The sequence below is a fragment of the Nannospalax galili genome, unplaced genomic scaffold (genome assembly GCF_000622305.1).
Source record: "Nannospalax galili isolate Female #2095 unplaced genomic scaffold, S.galili_v1.0 scaffold175, whole genome shotgun sequence".
Lineage (NCBI taxonomy): Eukaryota > Metazoa > Chordata > Mammalia > Rodentia > Spalacidae > Nannospalax > Nannospalax galili.
In genome coordinates, this window is record NW_008336314.1 from 927,603 (window position 1) to 953,069 (window position 25,467).

Genomic DNA, 25,467 nt, shown 5'->3' on the forward strand with positions numbered 1-25,467 from the left:
AGACAATACTTGCCCTATTATTTGTCACTTTCAAAGGAAGATTTCATATACTGTTCTTTTAATTACCACATCCTTGCCGTTTTGCTATGGTGTAGACCCTCTAATTCAAAGAAGGTATTACACCACTTTAAGTGTGTGCGGAAATGGATTTTTTTTGATGTCTTTGTCCCGGTTTAGATCATTTGGATGAATTTCCTATAGTAAATGAAATATGGCAGGCTGGCTTCACACACAACTGCTTTTCTTGGGGAAACAGAAAGTTTACATCTTGTCATGCCAATCATATCCAGATAAATACATGTTTGTATGATTCTTTCATCTTCAAAATGCTTCTTAAAATATCACCCCCCAGAATGGGAGCTTACAGATAGACTAATTTTCTAAACCATAAAATCAGGCACATTCCAGAGATTCTATTTGGCCTCAAAGAAATCTGACTCATGAGTTAAAGTAATCTTATATTATGCTTTTTAGGTTTTGTGTTTGTTGATTTGTTTGATTTAAGGAGCCCTTATTCATTTTCTCCCCCAAGTGACCATGTTTCCTGGGGAGACACATCACACACAGTCTACTCAGCCTGGAAAGAGAACTCATGACAGACTAAAGTAATGATACATCAAAGTCTAACTTGATGAGACTATGGGTTTAGATGAGGGTTACTAACAGGGAGGGAGTGAGGGGTTACTTACAGGAGTAGGAATGACTGCATCTCAGAGAAGCCCACCCCCAGTACAGGTGATCACACATGTAAGCTGCAACCCTGGAGTTCTCTGCACAACTTGCTGGCAGCTGAGCAGGTCCAAATAAATCTCTCTGTAACTTGGCAGGTCAGCCCCACACCTGCCAGTTGTTTTCTTCTTTTATAACTCAGGGGAGGAGGCCCTCCTGGCTCTTGCAAGTTTCAACTTTCCCAGATCTGACATGTTTGTTTACTTCCAGAGTCTCATGAGTCTCCCCCTCCCTCTGGGAGGAGTATTTCATTTCAGAAGAAACTGCTATTCAGTACCATTCAGGAAGCAAAAGTTATTTATTGTAGCAGAAAGGGGCTGTGTCCACAATGTAATCACCATGACCAAAGATCATACTTTGGAAAAAGACATGGCACCAGGCAAACCCATCAGAAATATGGCACTGAAATCTTAATTAACCTACAGCTATTATTTTGGAAGTCTAGATCTAGGTTCTCAATATTTTGTCTGACTGTCAAACTAAAGTATAAAGTAAAACAGTACTCAGAAAATGGCTGTTTATTAGTTAGTAACTGCTATGATTACTACGTTTTCCCCCTTTCTTCTCCCAATTAATAAAAGTCCCTTGCATGTGGAAACATTTTTAGACTTTGGTTTCTGTTCATCTTGTCTTAGGAGAACTATCAATACAAGGTGTTGAAGTGGACTTAACTGAGTTACAATTGTTTTTCTTCAGTTTGTGGCTTTTAATTTCCTATCCAATTCCTTGTTAATTTCTTTTGAATCTCTTTTGCTATTATTCCTTCTAATCTCATTGTTTAAAATATCTGGAAAATATTTTCAAATACATTAGACAAGTCTTGAGTTTCATATCAGAATAAGTATAGTTATACAAGTACACAGCTTGCAGAAATGTCCTTATTTATTTTTATTTAATATTTTATTTATTATTTTTATTTTATATATGTGAGTGTATTGCCTGCATGTATGTGAGTGCACCCATGTTGTGCCTCGGAGGTCAGAAGAGGTCTTCAAATTCCCCTGAAACTGGAGTTAAGAATGGTTTGTAGCCACCATGTGGGTGCTGGGACTTGAACCTGGTCTTTTTTAAGAGCAGTCAGTGCTCTTAACTGCCAAGCCATCTCTCCAGCCCCACAGAAATGTCTTTAATAATGCTGGTACTCTATAAGTATGTAACTATGAAAACTCCAGATTTCCCTTCTTCCCTCCCTCCCTTCCTTCCTTTTCTTTCTCTCTCTGGCCTTTCTTCCTCTCTCGCTCTCTCCTTCCTTCCCTCTCTCTCTCCCTTCTTTTCCCTCTCCTTCTTCCCTTCCTGCCACAGAGACACACCTCTGAGTGCATCTATGAGGCTGTTTTCAGAAAGTCTTTACTGAACAGGGGAAACCCATCCTGAATGTGGATGGTACCATCACATGGGCTTGGGGGGGTCACACATAAAAATGAGAAAGTAAGCTGAGCACCATTCTCTCTGCTTCCTCAGTGGGAGTGCTATGTGATCAGTGAACTCACATGCCTACTCAATCCCTTCCTAGCCATGATGGACCATACTAAAATGTAAACCGAAATAAACACTTCCTTTATTCAGGTGCTTTTGGCCAGGCGTTTGGTAACAATAATGAGAAAACTAATTGTAATTATAATCCAAGCTTGGCATAAAGAAACTACTCAGTTTTCTTTAGTTTAAAATGGTCTATTTTAAGGGTGGGGAGGAAAAACTTTAATGTCATATTAAAGTAGAGGGACTATCTGGAGAAAGGAAGGGAACAAACCAGAAGGAAACTAGAGGCAACTGACCCCCCGATCAACTCCTCGAAGAGCATGGGAAGGAGGTGTGACTATAACTTGCTGGCATAGTGGTCAGAGGACACTTCCAAGTAACACTCCACGCTTTCCTCTGACTCTTACCTTCTTTCTGACAACCTCTTCCACAAAAGCCCATGAGCCTTGGAGGGGGTGGTAGGTGTGGGATGATCTTCCTCCCATTGTGGCAAGGCACTGAACTTTGGGTCTCTGCATCATCTGTTTTCCATGGGCTGTTGGACCATTTCAGTGGGAATAAAATTAGAAAATCAGAAAAAAAAACCTTAAACATTTTTCTTTTTTTATATGGAATTTACCTCTTTCCTATAAAATTGGGACTTTTAGCTTTAAGATATGATACTCTTTGAATTTATGATAAAGCTATAAATATGCATATGTATATAGCCTTGAACTCACAGAGATCAGTCTGCCTCTGCCTCCTGAGTGCTGGGATTAAAGGTGTGCACTACAACATTCAGCCGAGTTCCTTCTCTGAGTGCATTTGCTAGCATTTTTCTGCTATGCAGAAGGCATTCTTCAAATGAGCATTGGATTTTATTACCAGTTTTCTCTATATACTTGTTACATGTTACTATGTGTTACTTGTTACATTATTTGCCATGAATCATCTCACTTTTTGTAATAAACAGTTTTACCCCTTTTACATTTGACACATTGAGGCTGTGAAAGTATCGGTGATGTTGTGACAGGTCCTTCTGACCCAGAAGCCTTCATTGTCAGTAAATAAGTCTTCTTCATTCATACTCATACCCATGTGTACACCCAGCTTAAGTAAAAAGAGTAAGAGAGAAAAAGTCAACTTTTGTTGGCACTACAGGCTTTGCTAATCAAGTAGAAAAGAACCAATATTTGCTCAGCTGTTAATATACAAAAAATCCTTTATTTAGATTATTATTTCGGTTTCTCTTCCTAAAAATCCCAGAGAGCTTAGACTTTTCTCTTTAAGCTGAGTAAATGTGTGTTCTAATAGCTTATTTTATTTAAGTAAGGTCACATGACCAGTGTGAAGCCAAGTCATAGCCGAAACTCAGGCTTGTTTGACACTGTGACCCACTTTTGATTCCACTTTGCCTAGTGACATACTTTGTCTTTTGTTTTTATTTTCTTTTTTAAAAAAGGTTTATTTTTATTTATGTGTATGTGTGCGTGTGTGTCTTTCTGAGTATATGCCACATGTGGGCAGGTGCCTATGGAGGGTGTTGGATTCTCTAGAGCTGGAATTACAGGTGGTCGTGAGCCTGGGATTTGGGTGCTAGGAACTAAACTTGAGAAGAGCAGGAAGCTCTCTTAACTGCTGAGCCATCACGCTAGCCCTCTTTTGATTTTCTTTAATGTAGAATTACATTAAAGATAAAACATTAACTTTTTCCTTTCTATTCCTTTTTACTGTTTCCTTACCAAATATTGTAATACTAGCTTTGGTGAGCAATTAAGTTCTTAGTCTCTTTATCCATTATTTTCCAATGATTTGAATTCCAAGACTGAAAAGGAGGTTCACTTAAAAGTCTCACGAAATACAAACTAAGGTTTCAGGAATGCAATGGAGTTTTCTGTAAGCAACAGAATGCTTAGCCTTCACACATTTACGTTATTTATTTATTTATTGTGAATAAGTATTTATCATATAAAGACATGTCAAGTAAATAATTCTTCAGTCTTTGAATTCTAAGATGTCATTTTTTCATATTTTGAATAGTCATTTGTACAGTTACACTTGGCACAAAAACTACTTGGGTTTGTGAAACTATGCCCTGAGAATTTTCTAAAAAAGTGTTTCCATGAAGAAAAAGGTCAGTTTAAAGTACTGCACAAGACAGTGATGAGATACATATTTCATGATGTGCCTAAGCAGTTTATGCACTGTGTGCAGATGGGAATACACAAACATGAGATAAACATTGCAAGACATTATGTTTGGTTAGTGTTTTAAGAATATTGCTAGGACCAAGCATTAAACTTATTTAATAGACTATTTTACTAATGACTTACCATTGTAATCTTCATACCCCTTTTGTCTGGAGATAGTCTAGTATGACATATTTCCTTATAATATTAAAAAAGTCTGTTTCGATGAATGTTTTTATTTAAATGACTGACTGGAGCAGTATTACTTTTACATAAGGAATGTTTACATGTGTTATTGAGCTGCTTTCATAAGAGACTATTAAAACCCCATGATTTATAGCCAGTTCAATTCTCATCTTTCATATAATAGCTATCCTAATAGTGAGCAAACTATCTTTTACTAGCTTGTTGTTTTAGCACACGACCAGAGCAGTCTGAAGTGGCTCCTGGGTCTTCAAAGATTGTCTGACATCTTTCTTGAGAATAGTTCAAGCGAAAAAAGGTCATGCCTCACTTTCATTTAGGGCACTTATGCTGATGTTTCAAGTGAGTGCTGCCCAAAGTATTACCTTTCACCATGAGAGACTTTTGCTACATGGCATTTTTAATTCACAAATATTGTTGCCGGCATATTGTAAGATTGGTGCAGAAGTTGACTGCATGATTTTATGGATGGATGGACATCTTCTTTTATTCCTAGTAAGGCCAAGATCTCTGAATTTTTTTTTTGTCTTTTTGAGACAGGGTCTCTCTGTAGCCCCAGCTGTCCTGGAACTCACTATGTAGACCAGGCTGGCCTCGAACTCACAGAGATCCGCCTGCCTCTGCCTCCCGAGTGCTGGGATTAAAGGCATGCACCACCATGCCTGGTGTGATCTCTGAATTTTTACCTTTATATTTTTCACTATATCCTCTCCCCACTGTCTGTAAATTTTACTCTTAATTTTATCTCCTTTGTTATTTCTTTTAGTTTAAACTTCACCTACATCCTTATTATGTGACTGTGAGCAAGTTATTTGAAACTTCTCAGTTGGTTAAATACTGAAACAAATTTTAAAAGATCCAACTCTATTTCACTGAGCAGTGAGAAAAATTAAGGTAATCCAATATAATGTTTGTTACCTGTAGACCTTGGAGTAATAGTGAAAATTATAAATATTATTTTCTAAGATATTCCTAAAATTAAAGAAAATACATAACATACTGTAGTTTTCTAATGTATTTGTCAAGAACAATAGTGAATTTGTTTTATGATGATGCTTAGTTATTGTGACTGTCAGACCACAGTGAATTTAGAATGCATACCTTCATAGCTATGATGTTGCTATCACAAAGTCTAACAGCTACAAATACAGGGATGGTCTCTATACTCACAGAGATAGTGGAGTATTATAGGGGACCTGAGAACTCTTCAACATTCTAAAAGAGTCCTACATAAATTATTATATCATTTTTGTTGAATGAAAGAGCAAACTGATTACTTAATTAATAACATTTGATGAAATTATAATTAGAATTCAGGCAGGACTCACATGTGGAAATGAAAGTAAACACAGTCTCAGGTATTTGGAATGCTCATGTTACAGAGAATATGTTTCGTGGAGGGGAGGTTTTCCACTTGAGAATTTTGCAAAAGACAGTAGTTGTTTAAAAAATAGGTATCAGAATGATGAGACAATTAATTTTATAATTAGTTCATTTAATACCCTCTAAGGGAGTCTGAGTTTAGATTAACTGATCCATAATTTGTACACTTGCTTTACATTCTTAAATATTAGTGTAGTTTGCCCTGTAGAAAGGTAGTGCAGGGGATTTCCTGTGAGTTCGCAATGTGACAGGCACTGCTGAGTGAGGCACACATGCAGTGTGTCATCTCATAAAAGAAAATGTGTGGGTTAGTTTCAAATGTCATTTTGCCACAACCTCAAATCACCTGAGAAGAGAGTCTCCACTGAATTATTGCTTAGATTAGATTGGCCTGTGGACATGTCCATTGGGAATTGTCTTGATTATTAATTGATATAAGAAGACCCAGTCGAGATTGTGCATGGCACCATTCCCTGGGCAGTTCAATAGAGCTGAACTGTATAGGACAAGAGAAAGCTGGATGAATCAGAAATAGACAGCATAGATACATTAGTTTCTCTCTGCCCTTGACTGTGGATGTAGTTGACCAGTTATCTCAAGCTTTTGCCACTGTGACTTCCCTGTAATTATGGGCTATAACCTGAAATTGTAAACCAAATAAACTGCTTTCTCCCTTTGGTTGCTTTTGGTCAGCATGTTTTATCATAGCATTAGAAATGAAATTAGAGCAATGAATAAAGTGTGTATTATTATATCCATTATAAAGAAGACACTTGGTATTCAGATTGGTTTAAGAAGTAATACACCTAGAAAGTGCTACAAATGTACTCCTACTCTGAGAAAGCATCCTTAAACTGTATTAAATAGACTACCAATCCTCTCATTTCTTTTTAGCACAGAATAATATTCTGTTGTTTGTATGTACTAATATTTATCTGTTCATTAATCCACTGAAGGACATGTCGGCTGCTTCCTAGGGCTGCTCTATTTTAATTCCGTTTATATGTGCTTTCCCTCGGTTGCACTATATCTTCCTTCAATAGGTACTTAGTTTTACTGTGTCCCCAGGAACTGTTGTGGTAGCTTACATGTGATTCTAGCTTAACAGGTATGACCTGGACTACCCCAGGGTAAACGCCAGACTAGGAGGATGTAAATTATCACAGGCACGTAAACCCAGGCTTTGGTAGCACTTTCTCTGATTAAGTCTTCAGAGTTCCTGGGTGTGCTTCTGTGTAAGCAGGGTGGTCTGAACTGCTCAATGCTGGCTATTGTCAGATTGCCTAGAGATAGTACCCATTATCACTGCTCATGCCACTGACCCTAGCAATATCTAAGTCTGAAACTCATCATTTTCCAATTATGACACAGTGTGCTCCTGGTACCTTGAATGTGTGTCACTCACCTGAAATCACACATCACCAACTACATCACATAACATTGAAAGTCCTTTTCTATGGATGGATAGTGATGCCTAAAGAGAAGCTTCTCCTTCAGAACCTTACCGTTTGCCTGTGATGTTGCTGGGCCCAGGCGTCAAGATGTTGCTGCTGCTGGAATTGCCACCTGGCTTTGGATTCTGAATGCTTATAAAGAGACACCAGTGACTATTCCTTACTGTGGTTTGCCTGCCCTGATCATTTCCTGGTCAGTGGTTTTGATGTTTTATGACCTCATTTTATATTAGCCAAGTCTGTGAGTTGAATTGCCTGGGGAACAACCTACTACTTTGGTCTTTGAAATCCTTTTCCATCCCAGATTCTATTTGGAAAAAAGGTTGAGAGCATTTTTATTTTTTTGAGACAGGGTCTCCCTGTAGCCCCAGCTGACCTGGAACTCACTATGTAGACCAAGCTGGCCTTGAACTCACAAGAGATCTGCCTGCCTCTGCCTCCTGAGTGCTGAGATTAAAGGCATGTGCCACCACGCCCAGCCTATATAATTTTTTTTGCATTTTATATATATATATTATATTTTATATATATTTTAGATTTTATATTATATATATTTGAACTGCTGATTGATTTTTCCCAAATCTCTCATTTTGAGTTTTGTCCAGTCTACTTTATTGAAGACAGATGAGTAGAAAACCTTAGTTTATACCCAGATTATACAATGCACATAGGCCTTTCTAGGTGACTTACTCTACTCTTAAAGATTACTTTTAAATGAGTAGTTATTTTTACCTATTTTAACCCTTGAGCTAAACAGAATGTGAACTGTGACCCATAGAAGTTGTGTGTGACCCAGAGAAGAATTTAAGTCTTGAGTCTGAATTTTCCTCCTTTCACCCACTGACTTGCTTTATAAATCTCCACACTTTCAAGGCATCATATACTGAAGAGTTGAGATTGCCTTCTCAGGGAAAGAATGCCTTGCTGGATGGAATGGTATTTAAGATCTTCATAACTACTGTGTTCTCTGTATTTAATAGTTGTCACTAAACAAATTTGAATTGCTCCCTTTTGATGGCAATATTCTCTTTCTTGTGACAACCAAATGCTCATTTCTGCTCTAAAAACAAGTTTTAAAAAATCCCTGACATCTCAGTCACCCATTTCTCTGGGAACTGCATGTGTGTTTATATTCATGATCTCAAATATGAATGTTGTGGGTGTGAAAAAAGCCATCGATTACAAAGCTTTTCTGTTATGTTGTTGTTTAAGAGAAGCTGTTTCCCTCAAAGTCTAGAGCGAAATTATAGCAGGTGCAGTTTCAAGCCTCTACAATTATCGCAGATTACCTTTTCAATAAAATGTTGACAGCTATGTGAAAACAGCCTCACTAAGCTGACATTTGGAAGCAGACAGGCATTGCAAACTGTATCATCATAATAGCGGTGGTTTGGGCACCAAAAACCTCTTTATATGTTAATGGAAAATTATTGTTTTTCTCAGTTTATAAATATTCAGCCAAAATAATACTCCTCATTAGAAAACAAGGGTAATATAGGGACTTTGAGTCATCCCACCTGAAGTTAGTATTTCTTCTCTGGTGGAGAGCATCAAAGAAAACATGAAATAGAGAGTATGCTCCCATGTGCTTGCAGAAACCAGTGCCCTTAATATCTTAGTGGAAAAAGTCAGAAATCCTTACAGTTCTATGTACAAGAAAATCATGGAAACAATCACTTGTGAACACTCATCACTGATTATCTGGTTGTTTTTTTTTATTATTATTACAATGTGCCCCCTCAGGGTGATGCATTTGAATACTTGGTCCCCAAAAGGTGGTACTGTTTTGGGTCCTGTGGAACTTTCAGGAGGCTGGGTCTAGCTGAAGGGATGGGCTGGTGGAGGGGAAGGCCTTGAGGTTTACAGCCTGGATGTGCTTCCTGTGCTTGTTCTGCTTCTTGGTGGGCAGAGATTTGAGCAAGAAGCCTTCTGCTCCTCTGCCACAGCCTTGATCTCCTCCTGATGCCCTCCTTCCTCACCATGACAGACTGCACCTTCAAAGGGCGAGCCAAAATAAACCCTTGCTGAATCTTCCCTTGTTGTAATGGCATTTTGTCACTCTGACCAGAAGAGTAACTAAGTCACCCTCTCACTTTCCTACTGCTCCCTCTCTATTCACCAACCCTAGTTCAGTTCTGCCTCAGATGTGAAAACAAGCCTCTTAAGCTCCAAAGATACAAAGCTGTTTTTACCTGGTCTTAAGTAGTATGAAAAACAATAACCCAGAGATGAAGAATTCTGTGTCATAAAATATTTAATCTCATAAAGACCTGTGCTTAACTTAAAGCACCTGGAAAGAATATATAAAAACAAACATACAACTAGTAAGTCTAGGCAGCTCCTTTACTCTGTCTATACAAGTAGTATGTTGTGAATATTTACCTGTACTTTTCATATATTGGCTTGTTTAATCCATATAATTCTACATGCAGAGGTATTTCTACTAAATTTACAGATGAAATAGTCACAGAGAGGTTAGGCGACCTGCCCCAAGTCACACAGTTCCTTGGTAACAGAGCTTAGATTTGTGTACAGGCAGCATGATTTGAGTATTTTCTTTGATCTCTGAGTTATATTATTTCCTACTGAACAACAGTAAGGCTTTGCTATCTAAAGTATGATCCTTAAATTAACAATGTGAGAACATCTGGGAGTTAGTTATAAAGGTTACATTTGGAGCTTAATCAGAACCTGCATGGTTCAACATTACCAGGTAATTCACAGACATACATTAGTAAGAGTCCTAAATCAATGCTTTAGAAATAGAAAATCCAGGGTTGGAGAGATGGTTCAGTGGTTAAGAGCACTGGCTGCTCTTGGAGAGGGCTAGGTTCAGTTCTGGGGGCTAACAACTGTTCACAGATCCAGCTCCAGGAGATCCAACAACATCTTGTGACCTTTGTGGGCACTGGATTGCACGGGGTGCACGTACATACATGCAGAAAATATACTCACATATATAAAATAGAAATAATAAATAAATAAAATGTTTAGAAATAGAAAATCCTTTAGAAAAATCCTTTACCACAATTAAATTATCTTAGGATTTTTACCTCTGGTGTGAATGTGTTGGTAAGACTGAAGTGTGTAAGTGACCTATTCTCTTTGTTTCTGCTCCTTGTGGCCCAGTAACAAGTGTAGGCCATGAAAATATATGCATTGTTTTATTTTCCTTAGGCCAACATTTTGTAGATGTGTTCCTCGGATCAGTAACATTCATCAGCGTCACCTGGGAATGTCTTAGATGTGTAAATTTGAATGCCTGAACCAAGGGCTGTTGAGGATGGGATCCTGCATTCTGTGTTTAAAAAACTCTGTAGGTGATCTTGGCACAGGCTAAAATTTAGGAAATCAATTTCCTTAGTTCTTCCAAATTAGAACAGTGTCTGAATATTATTAATTATACTCAATCCCAGAGCTTTCACTAAAAGGATTGTTCCTTTGTTTTAAAAATTAGACAGTTTATAAATGTGCCAAAATATATGTGTGACTTGAACCTGAGTTTCATGGAAAACAAGCTTCAGTCCTAAGTCGAGGAATGCAGCAGCTTCTTGAGAAATGGCTAATTCTTTGGAAATGGTTGGCTCTGGGCTGGTCTTTCTATCATCATGGTTAACTCTCTGTCCTTTCCTGTTGACAATTCATTCTATTTGGTTGCTGCTTTTAGCACTCTCCAATGAAAAGCCTTTCTTTGTCTCATTGTCTAATGTGCTTTTCCCCTTCCCTGGTTGAGTTTGCTATTTGACAAGGCAGCTCCACAGTAATCAGTTCCTTGAACTGCTCTGCAGAGGCTGAGCTGTGTTCTGATAAAGAGTAAATATGTGATGTATGTGCAGGGCCATGTCCTTTAACACTTCTGTCTCCCTCTCCATGTAATGCCATCATGTCTGATCTGGAGATGAGTCACTTTCTTGAAAATTTCCCACGAACGGCCTTTCTTCCATAATATTTTAAGGCAGATGCATACATGGCTCGCCCACCTGCTTTTCAGCAGTAGCTGATGTCTGGTTTTTGTTCTTAAGCTGGAAGCACAGGTTGGTTATCTCTTTAAGACAAAACAAAACAAAACTATACAGAACAAGTTAAATCTACTTTGAAGAATGAGTAATTTTATCTTGGACATTTCCAGGGAAACTAGAATATATATGTATTTTTCTTTCTAAGAGTCAGTGCCAGCATATTTTACACGTGACCTAAGTCTTAAAATGATTGGCAGTCTGCTGGTTTTTGGAGCAGCCTGATTGCACTGTGACTGTTCCCTGTAACTTGTGGATTGGAGAGGAATGTCTGTGCCTTTTCTACTTCTAGCAAGTTATTGCCATGCTCCATGTACTGTATGGCTTCATAAACTCCAGCTATATTGCTCTTAATTTAAAAATAATTATAAATTGAGGGTGGTAGCTTGCACCCATAATCCTAGCACTTGGAAAGCTGAGGTAGGAAGAGTGATATCAGCCTAAGGCAAACCTGGGTTAACCTAGTGATTTCCAGAACAGCCTGGCCTACAGAGTGAGGCTCTTCCTCAAAAAATCCAAAAAAGTTCTGTTATCTTCATACTTTGTAACATTTGCTTGTAAACATGGAATATGCAGTGAGAATTGAGCACCTTTAGAAGGTGTTCCTAGGACCAGGCTTTTGGCAGGTGTAGGAGTCAGATTCTTTCTGGGAGCATTCAGAGCTGTACAGGGGTCTGCAGAAGGCACTTCTGTTTGAATGCAGACCAGGAGTGAGCCTGACTGCCTATGATGTATTCCCATGAAGGTTCCTGCTTTCTGACCCATGTGTGTCTTGTAAGTGTCTGGACCTCTACACAACTGTGTAGATGACATCTTGCTATAGTTTTTATTTGTGAATAAAAGATGTATTGATGATTATTTTTTAAAAAACAAAAGGGTCATAGTTTTTGAAATAAAAAATACATGCTTAGAGGGGTTGCTTCTCATCTTTCTTAATACTGAAAGGCTAACTATGTTATTGATGGAAAGAATACTTATTTGTGACATGAGTACAATTAGTGTGAAGACCATGACTAATGAAAATGAATGCTCTTACAATTTTTGGAATTAAACTTGTTCACTGATACTGTGACTACATTGTTACATCTTTAGGCTATAAAATTGAATTTTATTATATGAAAACTTTTTGAAAAATATCAAGTCTTCATCAGAAATCTCTGCATTAGTTTTCCCTGGTGCTTTACATTAATGTCCAGAGGAACTGTCTCTGGAAATGGTTGAGGGGTAAACTGATGTCTGAAGGGGAAAAGAACAAATGGGTGTTTTCAGTGTAAGTCTGGTCTTATGCTGGGGAACCATGCCCCCAAGTGTATCTGTTCTGTCATCGTTAGCTTCAGCTGTCAACTTGACAGAAACCTAGAGTTGCTTTGGAAGAGGGGACCTCAACCAAAGAATTATCCAGATGCGGTTGGCCCCTGACGTGTCTGTGAGGTATTCTCTTAATTGCTAATTGATGTAGGAGCACCCAGCCCACTATGGGCACTACCATCCCTGGGCAGGTGGGCCTGGGCTTTATAAGAAAGTTACCTGAGTAAGCCAGAGGGTACAGGCTAGTAAGAGGCATTCCTCTGTGCTTTCTGCTTCAGGTTCCTGTCCTGGCTTCTCTTAATGATGGATTATAACCTGTAAACTGAAATTAAGTCCTTTCCTTCCCGAGTTGCTTTTGTCATAATTTTTATCACAGCAACAGAAAGCAAACTAAGATACTTTCCACAAGACTTTCTCCACTGCCAGTATGGAATAAGCCAAACTGAATGCTTTTGTTCATCTTTATCATTGTTTGTTCATTATATAAGTAAGAAAAAATTTTTTAAATGCATTGAAAATACTGCTTACTGAAGTTAAAGAGACAGTGAAGAGAAATTTTATGTTAGCAAAATAATGAACTTGGAATCCTAAAATATCCCTGGCATCCTACTTAAATGGAGTCATAATAGCTCACCGTCTATCTACTGTATTCTTGATTCACAGCAAAGATTTCAAATTTCTGCTCAGCAGCACTAGAGATAACAATACTATAAAGAATGCAAGTTCTGACGATCATCTTCCATCTCCAGTACTCTACACTGTGTAGTCTACAGTGAAATTATTTGTACTAAAAGTGACAGTTCTTGTCAGACTATAATTTTTGAACAAGGCATGGTTATATTTGAAAAATCATGGCCCACTTCCGCCATGTTTACATAAAGCCAAGCTGATATAGTATAGCTGGGGAAGCATACATAGCCGTGTCGGCCATTTCTGCCTCCTATCTCATTAAGCTGATAAAGATAAGGAAACCAGCTATCATTTTAAGATGATACTCTACTTGTCCTGTCAGTCATCACCTGACTATAGCCTGTAGTAGCACATGAGTTACAAACTCTGAGCTGTTCTATCTTTGTCTCCCTCGGTGTGCTGTATCTTGAAGGCAGGTAGCTTTGGTTATGTCAAAGAAAACAGATTTGAAATCCCTGTAAGTTTGTATCAAATATTATTGGAAGGATGAATGGGGATTGTCAGAACAGAATGAACTATGTTAGTGAAGTCAGAAGAGGTGGAGACCTTGTCAATGATTCAGTAATGTGGGGTAAGAAGTACTTAAAAGTGCTGACTGAACAGTATAAAATCTGATCTGATCCTGGTACAATTGAGGATGGAAGCTCTGTTGTTTCAGGTTTAGTGGTGAGGGGTAGAGATACCTTTCCTATGCTTTAGGGTTTATGATCCTCATCTGAATAAAGTGGCTTTGTTATGTGGAGACTCAAAAAAGGAGGAAGGAGTAAATAAAAATTTTAATTTCCAGAATTATAGAGAGCTGTGCTAGCCTCATTGATACGGGGGATTTGACCAGGCAGCTGTCATTTGGGTAACTCACTGTATGTACCCCTTCCTTGGGACCCCTTTCTTCATCTCAAAGGCTTGGTTAGATGCTCCTAAGAATATCTACAAGCCATCAAATTTGGTTGGCTCGGCACTTTCCACTCTGTATTGATAGTGCTTGTATCTCTCTTCCAAAAGCTCCTAGGAGACATGAAATAACTGTCGTTTGCTCTTTTAGTCCTTGATGTTTAGTGTTTACTAAATAGTTATTGTGGAACAAGTATTTTTTTTTAACATTCAAGCCTTTCTTTGATACTTTCTTTTTTCTTCATGTAGCAATACTTTCTTATGATTCTACAGGTTGTCTTGAAATTCTTACTAGTTATTTATAACTTTCAAGGAAATCAAACAGAAATCTGCTTAAGACATCTACCAGTGTTCAATTGTTAGGATGTTTGTAAAATAATTTATTCCATATAAAGGTCACAGAATATGCATTTGCAATTTGGAAAATGTAAATTTTAAATCAGTACCATATTGATCTGAACATTGTGGTTATTGTAGTTAAGGTTATCTGATGAATTAGGAAGGCCCTTCAAGGATCTAGAGACTTGTCAACCTCTGGCTAGATAATCTTTTTTAGTTTTTGGTGTTTTGTTTTTTTTTTTTTTTTTTTTTTTTTTTTTCCCTGTAGCCAACTTTCCTGGAACTCAGTATGTAGGCCAGGCTGGTCTTCAACTCACAGAGATCCACCTGCCTCTGCCTCCCAAGTGCTGGGACTAAAGCGTGTGCCACCATGTCTGGCTGGCTAGATAATCTTTATTGTATAGAATCAACTAATCCTTTTTGACTGCCGACAAAATAGTGAAAATAACTTTTTGAAGGTTAAATTTACACTTAATCTGTATATTGTAATATAACAAAGTAAGAAAGTGATGTTTACAAGTGCAGGAGAAAAGAACAAAGTCTTCAGCTTTCTGCTTAGTAAGGACACCAATTGATGGGGTTTGTGACTTGCATTTGGAGACAGGGTGAGTATGTCCTCATTTCACAGAGGTGGTTGATCTTGTCATAGCTTGCTTTTAAAATAATACTTTATTAATTCTTTGAGGACTTCATACCATGTATTTAGATCATATTTCCTCCTCCAGTCTCCTCACGTCATTTCAAAATTTTTTAACCACGTATTTGAAAGCCTCTTGAAAACTATGACATTTCAACCAAATGGCTTAATGGTTTCAGTTCAATTTTAATTTAGTATTATATGTGTGTGAATAAAGTCATGATCATGCTAAACTTAGCAGTTTATATGGCATTTGGTACTCCTCTGGGGCTTGAGATAGGAGCGCGACTCAGTCTAGTTTAAGCAGGAATGTAACTTAATTGATCACATACTTAGGACCAGGGCTGCATGGCATCTATACCCTGGGAGTAAGGGGGAAAGGCTGGCAACCAAGCAGCATGGGAATGGGAGCCAGAACCGCAACCAGGGTCGAGAGTGCAGAAGTCACTCTGCCAGGTGTGGGTACACCAGTCTTCACCTGGTTTTAGTAAATGCATATCCTCAAGTGTTATTTGGAAACAATAGATTATGCTTGTTTTATCATTATCCAATACAGGAGTGGGAACAATTATGTTGATCAAAAATGAATTTTATAAAAGACCAAATCCAGAGAAGTCTGGCAAAGACAATAATAAAATGTCATATCCGGCTTTTATTTGAAGGAAAACCCCACAGAGTTTACAACCTAGTATTCATTACAAAGAACATTCAGAAAAACTCACTTTTGAGGCTTATTATGAGGGGAGGCAGGGCCATGGAATCATGAAGACCAGCATACTGAGTGGTAAGTGGAATAGGGGAGTAAGGAAGAAGTGCTAGCAACCACCGAGCAGCACAGGCATGGAAGCCAGAGCAGTGGCCAGGGTTGAGAGGAAGGACTAGAGGAAGAAGGTGAGCTTTTCTGTTTCTGCAACTGAGTAAGCCATTAGGCAGCATGGGTGCATTTACTAGCCTCATTCTGCGGTGTCCACAGTTGCTGCCAGTGTGTGAATTGAAGTCCCAGTACAAGCAAAAAACTATGCCTAATGTGTGTAAGCAAGAGATCATCTTTCTAAACTCTTTTAGTTTTTTTTCTCCTGAACCAATCTGTGATCCTCTTGTAAAATATAGATGATGCTGTTTCTTTCATCCAATCACCCCATTCATGTTGGCCAAGCAGCTCGTTTTTGAATCCTTGTTAAAGGATCAATTTTCTTTTTAACACTATGCATCCTCCAAATGAGAAAACCGCATGAAGGAAAATGACGTTCTTATACTGTGCCAAAGCAGTTTCGAAAACGTAAAGCTGAGCTCATTGGATAAGTCTTGATAACTGCCAGTGGCCAAGATGCTATGGAGTTCCATTTTATGGTGATTTTTCTGGAATTATGCCAAACAGAAAATTACATTTAATTTACTAAAGAATAGATGAGTCTAAAAGGAACATTTTAATTTCAGAGTCCTCTCATCCCTAGAAAATAAGTGTCAAATAGTATTATGCCTGCTTCAAGTCCATGTACTTTCATAACGGAGCCCAGAGAGAAGCATCAGATTTCATATTTATGTGGAGACTCAAAGATTTCATAAATTATGGCTGTTGAGTCTAGGTTTCAGGTGGCAATGAGATGAGGTGACATAGAGGCATACAATGCAAATGAAAAATCTGCAATATGTCCACACTGAGCCCTGAAGGTGGGGTACAGCAGGAGACTGATAGATGTATAATCTTAATGCTTTATTTCCCTCCAAGAAATAAGACTAATTAAGGATACATCAAACATACTGTCTCTAGCATAAATATACCATTTGTAGAAAGAGAAACAGTATGACATAGGAAATAACTAGGAAGAGGGAAGCCCTTCCCTCGAGAGGATAAATTTTAATAACATTTCTAGTTAGAGTCAAGTAGTTCAAATTGTAAGAAAGTTATTAGTATAATTTTTCTGAAGATATTTGCTTGAATTTCAGCAGAATTGAAAGCATATGTGTTCAACATCTTGGCATAGTGCTTAGGGATACAGCCTAGCTGACTGACAAAGGACTTACAGATGCAACACCCATTTCCTTAATGAGATTCAGGACAAAATCTGTTGTTAGGCACAGATGTGCAGTGACATTTACCAAACACGTGCTGATGTTCTTGAATTAGGCACACTGTTCAAAATGTGGCAACCTGCAGGAAATCATCGTGCCAGCAAACCATCTCTGTAAGTTGCCAGGCATTGAAGTTTTTATTAATGCCCCAAATACGATGTATTTGGAGCCTCACTGCTATGAAATGGACCCTTCTATGTACTGGAAAAGTCATTGAGTATGGCTATCATTAGAGCCAGTAGCCACACAGCCTCTGTTTCCTTTCCTAAAGAAATCAAACCCCTTTTTAATAGTTTTTTATTCTACATTTTCTGGCTTTTGATATCAACTAAAGAATGTGGAGTTTATTTATAATGCTATTAAGGACTCTCCTGACATGAAGAGTCGGGGAGAGCTATATAACTTAGAACACTCAGCAAGAATATATATGAGTATTAAGTGTCTATTATGTATTAAGTGTCTATTAGGCCTTTATTGTGTATCAGAAGGTGGAACTAAAAAACGAACAAGTCATATTTCTTGCCTTCCACGTGCCCTGTGCTCCTGTAAGGTGGCCACTTTATTACCACACACTCATTATTGACCTAGTTTTCTCTATTAGCCTCACAGCCTTCCTAAACCTGAATACAGTTTACCAGAATGCTTCTTTTCTATTCTCCCAAGTTAGGGAAGCAACTCTGATTACTCTACACTGTTGCTCTTTTTTTTAACTTCCTTAGAATTCTGTGTTACCACCTTTCAGGTCATCTTAATTTGCCCTCTGTTTTCTATGTATTTCTATTAAATGCCATTGACTACTCAACTGTATTTTAGGTGTCATCTGTCATTTCACTCATAGTCTTTGACGACATTTCTATACAGTTCTATACTTCTATCTCCTATAAGATGCTAATAATGACAGATTACAACAATTCCCTAAGGCTATATACTCCCATAGAGTGAAAGCAAAATGGCCACACCTGGTAAATTCACAATTCTTGGCTCCAGTTCAAGCATGCCATGTCAGGCCTTTGTTTATTTTGATTTTATCAGTCTTGAAATACGCATGGAGCACCGGATGCAGTGCTTTTGTAGTAGACAAGTGACATCACCTTTCTTTCTAGATACCTGTGGTCTTCTCTTCCTCTCCTCCTTGTTTTTGCTGTTGTTATAGGTGGATCTTTATTTAAATATCTGATCTGGAAGCTGGGAAGGTACCTCAGTTTCTAGAATGCTAGACTAGCATGAATGATGCCCTGGATTCAACTCCCAGCTCTGAAAATACCGCGTGTAGTGGACACACCTATAATCCCAGCATTCCTTAGGGGGAAGCAGGAGGATCAGAAGTTCAAGGTCATCTTTGGTTATGCCGGGGGTTCGAACCCGCGACCCCCGGCGAGGTGAGGATTGGGGATGAGTGAGCATGCCGTTCGCCAGCCCACGCCACCCCCATTACCTGGGGACACTCAGACGCAACGGGGGAGTCTTAGGCAGAGACTCATTTATTGCAAGTGTCACAAAGCTTATAAAGGCACCTGGAACTCCCCCCTCCCCCCATGAGGGTGTATCTTAAGGATGGTCACGTGCTGACTTTCAAAGCAAGCCAGGCCGCCCCCAGTAACTTCCTTTTGGACCTTTGCAAGGTGGGGCTTTTAGGTCCCCACAGGTCACATAGAGAGTTCAAGGCCAGCCTGGCATCTGATCTGCCAACTCGGGGTTCCCACAAGCCCAGGAGCAGAAGTCTTCTGTTTTCACCATCTTACTCAGGTGCAGCTTTTGCAGGAGCCTTAGCAGCCAGCTATTGATGCTGCCTCGGATGTCTGCTTAGCCAGTTCTGCTTCTTTGACTGCCTCATCCTTGCTGCCTGTCTGGCATTGGGTTTCTGATCCCCTTTTAACAGGTGTATCAGCAGAGGTGCACCAGTGGCAGTCTCTGCCGTTGACTGCAATCAAGTTCTTTTCTTCTTGATTTCTTCTACCCTTCCCTTTTTGTTCTTCTTTAGTAGAGGACATTCTTCTTATAGAAAATGTCTCCTGGAATGGGATGCTGCTCCTGTTTTGTTTTGATAAAATGGAAAGCCTTTTCATTGGTTCTGGCATAATATTACCCATATCCAAGGTAGATGTTGGACAGCTAAACTCTTCTTGGCCACAGCCTGGGCAGAGGAAGATGGGGAAGAGCTTCTAATGCAGAATTTATCTCTAAACATCACCTTTTTGGCATGGTTCCTCCTCTTAAAGGATGTTTCCCAAGAATAGCTATCATTATCTGCTCATTCAGGTCCATAGTTCATGCCTCACTTCTCCACAGGATGCAGTCATTGCTATATTGTCTTTAAATTGAGTCTTAATTGCCAACCCTATCAATTCTTGTTACTGGTCCTTGACAAAGCAGAGAAAATGACTATTAATTTGCTAGACATTATCTGGTGATTGGTTCAAATTTATCTTGAATAACATAATTAAGACTGTTAGCTTAAAATGGAATGATAAAATAAAAAGTTTAATGTGTTAACGAAGAGGAAATGTGACAAAAATTAGCTGGAGGCGTCAAGACGCCACCTGAGGGCAAGGTCGCATCTCATTTATCTTGTTAATTTGTTTGGTTTGAGACAGGATTTCTGTCTGTAGCCCAGGCTACTTTGCTCTGGAAATGTAGGTAAAATGTAAGGATGAATATATTTAGCTTTACAGAAGGTAAAAGAAGGGTGCTACTGAGTGATTTTTGAACAGAGTTACAATATTAGATTGTACTTAAGGAGATTAACCTCCTTAAAATGGAGTGGCTTATTCTATTTCTTCACAAGCAGTCCACAAAGTGATTGCATTGTAGATTTTTTTTTTTTTGTCTTTTTGAGACAGGGTCTTCCTGTAGTCCCAGCTGTCCTGGAACTCACTATGTAGACCAGGCTGGTGTTGAACTCATGTAGATCTGTCTGCCTCTGCCTCCTAACGGCTGGGCTCAAAGGCATGTGCCACCACACCCAGCTGCACTGTAGATTTTAATATTCATTTAATATTTATGTTTAATATTTTTCACACAGTGGAATTTGTAGTATTTTAGTCTTCATAGTGCTCTTTTTTATTTATTGTTTTTATTTTATGTGTAAGTGTATATTGCCTACATCTATGTAAGTGCACCCGTGTCATGCAATGCCCACAGTCAGAAGAGGGCATCCCTTGGAACTGGAGCTACAGATACTTGTTAACTACCATGTGGATGCTGGGAACTGAACCCAGGTCCTCTGCAAGAGATTCATTGCTTTTAACCAGTGAGCCATCTCTCCAGCACCCATAATTCTATTTTTAACTCCTTTCACTGCTGTTTCTTATATAGAAATTCACGCATTTCCTGGAAGCTAATTCAACCTTCCTGCTCTTTTGCCTAATGCACTTGACCTTTGCCATATCCCAGGGTTGTCACAGTTGGTCTAAAGTTTATTTACCCATTATTATTTTATTTTTAAATATATATATTTAAAAAAATTATGTATATGAGTGTGTTGCATGCACATATGTAAGTGTACCATGTGTGTGCAGTGCCTGAGGATGCCAGAAGAAGGTGTTGGATCCCCTGGAACTGGAGTTATGGACAGTTGTTAGCCACCATGTGGGTGCTTGAAATTGAACCTGGGTCCTCTAGAAGAAGAGCAAATGTTCTTAACTGCTGAGCCATCTCTCCAGTCCCCCATTATTATTTTTCTCCTCTCACACCCCAAATCCATAGTTGCTAATCCCAAACCTGAATTACAATATTTTTTTTGTAGAACTGGATTACTATAATATTCCTAGTAATTTAATTTTGGTTTAACAATGCAATATACTGCTATATACAAAGCTTATAAGGAGAAAGATTAGCACACTTGGGGAATTCCTTGCATTTTATTTCACACTGCCAGAACTTGTTATTCCTTGGCACACATGTCTTGGTGCTTATGGACTTTACTGAAAAAGAAGTGAGTCACAGAGTTCTGTGTGAGTTAAATGGACTTTGACATACTTGAGCTTCCATTCACAGCCACCTCTGTGGCCCTCAGTGATTGCTGTAGCTGGACTCAGGATAGTTTCCATGGCTGTGACTTTTAAAGATGACCCTGCCTAAAAATTAGAGGCAGTAGAAGGAAGTGCAAGGCTTCAGGAGCATTAACATAAAAGGCCACCTGAACACAGCTCCTGGTGACTCTAGTAGAGGAACATTCCACAAATAACCTTGCTAATAACCAGGGAAAGAGAATGAGGAAGTAGTCAGGAAATGTAAAATAGCACTGGAGACTCACATTACACTGAATCCACATGTAAAATTTGCAGACCACTTGTGTTATAAGTTAAAGAAATCTTCCATCTCAACTACTGCTTTGGATTTATATTCCCTTTAGATTCTTCTGTGGTTTGGGGCACTTAATGAAATGAGCAGGGTGGGTGATAGGGGCCAGATAGATAGACTGAAGGAAAGCTAAATTCTTATTAGAATGTAAGAGGCACATATTAGTAAAGAGAACTAGGTGTTAAGTTAGAATGAAACTGAGTCATGGCTGTTATATATACAGTCTGAGCAGTAAGTCTTTGTGAGACTCCATTTTCATATTAATAGAGAGGAAATAAGGCTATCTCACAGAAGCAAATATTAACCAGACATAAAGACCATTGAATATATCTAGTAAATGTTCTAATAAAGATACTCCAAATAATAATCATTATTGTATAGCATTAAATCTACACTAAAAATATCATCTGTGTGATCTTTCCAGTACCCTTAATTTTTAATGTTAAATTCCAATTTAAAAATTGATATGCTAATTTTTACCAGCCATTTTCAAAAGTTGCTGCTTGGCCTTTACTGAGTGTTTTATTTACAATCTATGTGATCTGGGCAGTAAGTTTCATTGTGTAAGATATGAAGTCAAACAGAATTGAGAAGAAAGAGCTGTTTTATTTCTAACTGCTTCATTACAGACCAGCACAGCATACCACTTTCTTTTGCACGTATATAATGATGATTATTCATATCTATAGTATCCTATTTTGAAATTCAACCTTTGCATAGTAAATAAATTATTGACCATATATCTAATTGCTTAGCCATATCATTAAAAATATAACTTTCTTAGGAAGAAAGTTTAAAGTAGATTCTTCAGATTAACAGGGAAGCAATTTGCACAGTGGACATTGGAGTGTACCAGCTGCATAATCAACAGTAAATGGTGTTTTCTAATTATGAAGCATTTGTCTCAGGATGTTTGGCAGTTGGGATTGATCTTAAGGATAACATATGCTCTACAATGTTGAGAAGCAGTTGTGAATTTGATGGAGCCCCTTGAGGGCTCTTCCAAGCCTCTGATTCTGTCACACTAAGTATTTGAGTGATCACACATGATTCCACCATGAAGTGAATTATAGCAGGAAGCTTCTGGAATTACTTGGACATATATTAGAGAATCTTATGATAGGCGCTGGTGTTATTTAACGCTGAAAGTGAGGAAGAGAGTGGGCTAAGGATACTTACCTTCTGCTTCTTTCTCTGCTAATCCCTCAAGTGCTAATGTTGTACCCCATCCATTGGACCCCAAAGAGACCACTGAGAACCCAACACACCAAAATGCAAAAGCAAAGGTTTATGGTTTATTCGGGCTTAAGCTCGGGCTCTCAGACCTCACCAACTCAACGGATCCATGCTGAGAGCCCAGAGTAAGGGAGAGCCATGGTGTCCCCATCTGGTTTCGCCTGATGGTAATGAGCTCCCCTGGGGCAGTTGCTAACCACCAAGCCTCCCCAATTGTTTCGCATCCCCAGTGTTGGCAATAATAGTGTTGGGCCCCCCCGCACCCTGGTTTAACATGAGGTCCTGGGCAGACGTAGAAACTTTTAGCTCATAGATTCCTAACCCCCGATTTGAATTTACAATTATAACCTGCCGAGGAGTCTTCATACCCCAAGGGCTTTCCATCCAGACCTGTGTCATACTTTCCATCTGCTAGGGTACAGACTGGGTCTACATCAAGCGGGGGCCACCAGGTGTTGGGTGGATGGTTCTCAGTCTGGGTTAACACCACCTTTCCCGTTTCCATGTTGGCCAATGTCCAGGTCACTTGTACTGGTGCATGTGACTCGAACTTCCTGTAAGGAGGTGCCCAACCAGCAGCAAACAGGTCAACAGGAAGTATCCCGCTGAATTCAAAGCTTGGGTGAGTTTGAAGGGTGTCGGGATGCCTTCCAGGTGTCTCCCTTGTAATCTTCTGGAGTTGTAAGTGGGTTGACAGGCTTTGCATGGGAATAGTGTACCCAGGCTGCAACTCCATCCACTTTGAGTGTGGTGGGTGTCGTCATGAGGACTACGAAGGGACCCTTCCATCTCGGCTCAAGGTTTTTCCGTTGATGTCTATGGATGAAGACCCAATCGCCTGGCTTGAACCTGTGGGGTTGTGGGGGAACAACAGCCTCATATATGGCCCTAAGTTGTGGCCAAACTCGTTGATGGGCCTGTTGCAGCCTTTGTAGAGAGTCCAGCAGATCTTGGTCATCTAAGGCCGATACCAGGTCAGTTTAGAGGCTGGGAATCATGGGGGTTGAGACTCCATACATAATTTCAAAGGGGGTCAAACCTAGTTGGTACAGAGTATTTCTCACTCTAAAAAGGGCAAAGGGGAGAAGAGCCACCCAGTCTGTGCCAGTCTCTAAAGCTAATTTGGTTAAGGTCTCTTTTAGAGTTCTATTCATTCTTTCAACCTGTCCTGAACTCTGGGGTCTATAAGCACAATGTAGTTTCCAATTGGCCCCCAGTGCAGTGGCTATTCCCTGGCTTACCTGAGAGACAAAGGCTGGCCCATTATCTGATCCTATTGTAGTGGGGAAACTGCTCATTGGCTACCAAATGAGCAGTCTCATGCTTGGTTGGATAGGCTTCAGCCCATCCAGAGAAGGTGTCTATGAATACTAGTAAATATTTATATCCAAATTTTCCCTGTTTGATCTCAGTGAAATCAGTCTCCCAATATGTACCCGGCTGTGTCCCTCTGCTCTGGGATCCTGGATTAGCATGGGACAGAGCTGAGTGGTTAATTGGCAGGCATGACAAGGCCTAACAATTTTTTCAATGGCTTGATTTCCTTCCTGAATTTTAACTTTGGCCCTTCTTAGTAAGTCTTGCATCCTTCGGGTGCCCATGTGTGATGCTTGATATATTTTCTTGAGCAATCTTATGCCTAAATTCTGAGGTGGGATAACTTTCCCTTCCATTGTCCTCCACCAGCCCTCTAGGCATTGAGTCATAGGGAGAGTTTGTATCCAGGCTAAGTCCTTGGGGCTATAGTGGGGAGTTTTAGGCAGTTCCCTTGCTCCAGGATCAACAAGAATGGGCAAGATCGTGGAGGTCAGGGCTATTTCTTTAGCTGTCCTGTCAGCCAGATTATTTCCCTTCTGGGTGGAGTTGTTTCCTTTTTGGTGACCCCAGCAATGGATTATGGCTAGTTTTGTTGGGCCCCAGAGGGCTTGCAGGAGGTCTAAGATCTCTTGTTTATTTTTAATAGTCTTTCCCTCTGCAGTAAGGAGGCCCCTCTCTTGATAGATGGCCCCATGAATATGGGCAGTGGCAAATGCATATCTGCTGTGTAGATGTTGAGTCTCTTTCCTTTACCCATCTTTAGGGCTTTGGTAAGCGTGATCAGTTCAGCTTTTTGGGCCGATGTACCTATTGGCAGTAGCTTGGCCCAAATGACTCTCGAGGTGGCTGTGACCACTCCCCCAGCATGCCTTTTACCATTTCTGATGAAGCTGCTTCCATCTGTGTACCAGGTTTCTTCGGCGTCAGGCAAGGGAACATCCTTCAGGTCAGGTCGGATGCAATGCACCTGTGCCAGAATTTCAGTACAGTCGTGGAGTGGGTGCCCGAGATCAGGATCTGGCAACAGCATGGCTGGATTCAGGGCCGTTGGTACCTGGAAGGTGATCCTGGGCGGATTTAGGAGCAGAGCCTGATAATGAGCTAATCGGGCATTGCTCAACCATGGATGGGGGGGTTCTTGAGCACCCCCTCAAGGACATGAGGGGTTGCCACAAGGAGGTCCTGTCCCAGGGTTAACTTGTTAGCATCCTTAACCAGCAGGGCCACTGCTGCTATAATTC

General features: G+C 39.5%; 1 protein-coding gene across 3 annotated transcripts in view; it reads left to right on the plus strand.

The window, feature by feature from the left end:
• Prkg1 (protein kinase cGMP-dependent 1) overlaps window positions 1-25,467 on the plus strand; it is a 1,315,555-nt gene that overhangs the window by 805,534 nt on the left and 484,554 nt on the right. The window lies entirely within an intron of this gene.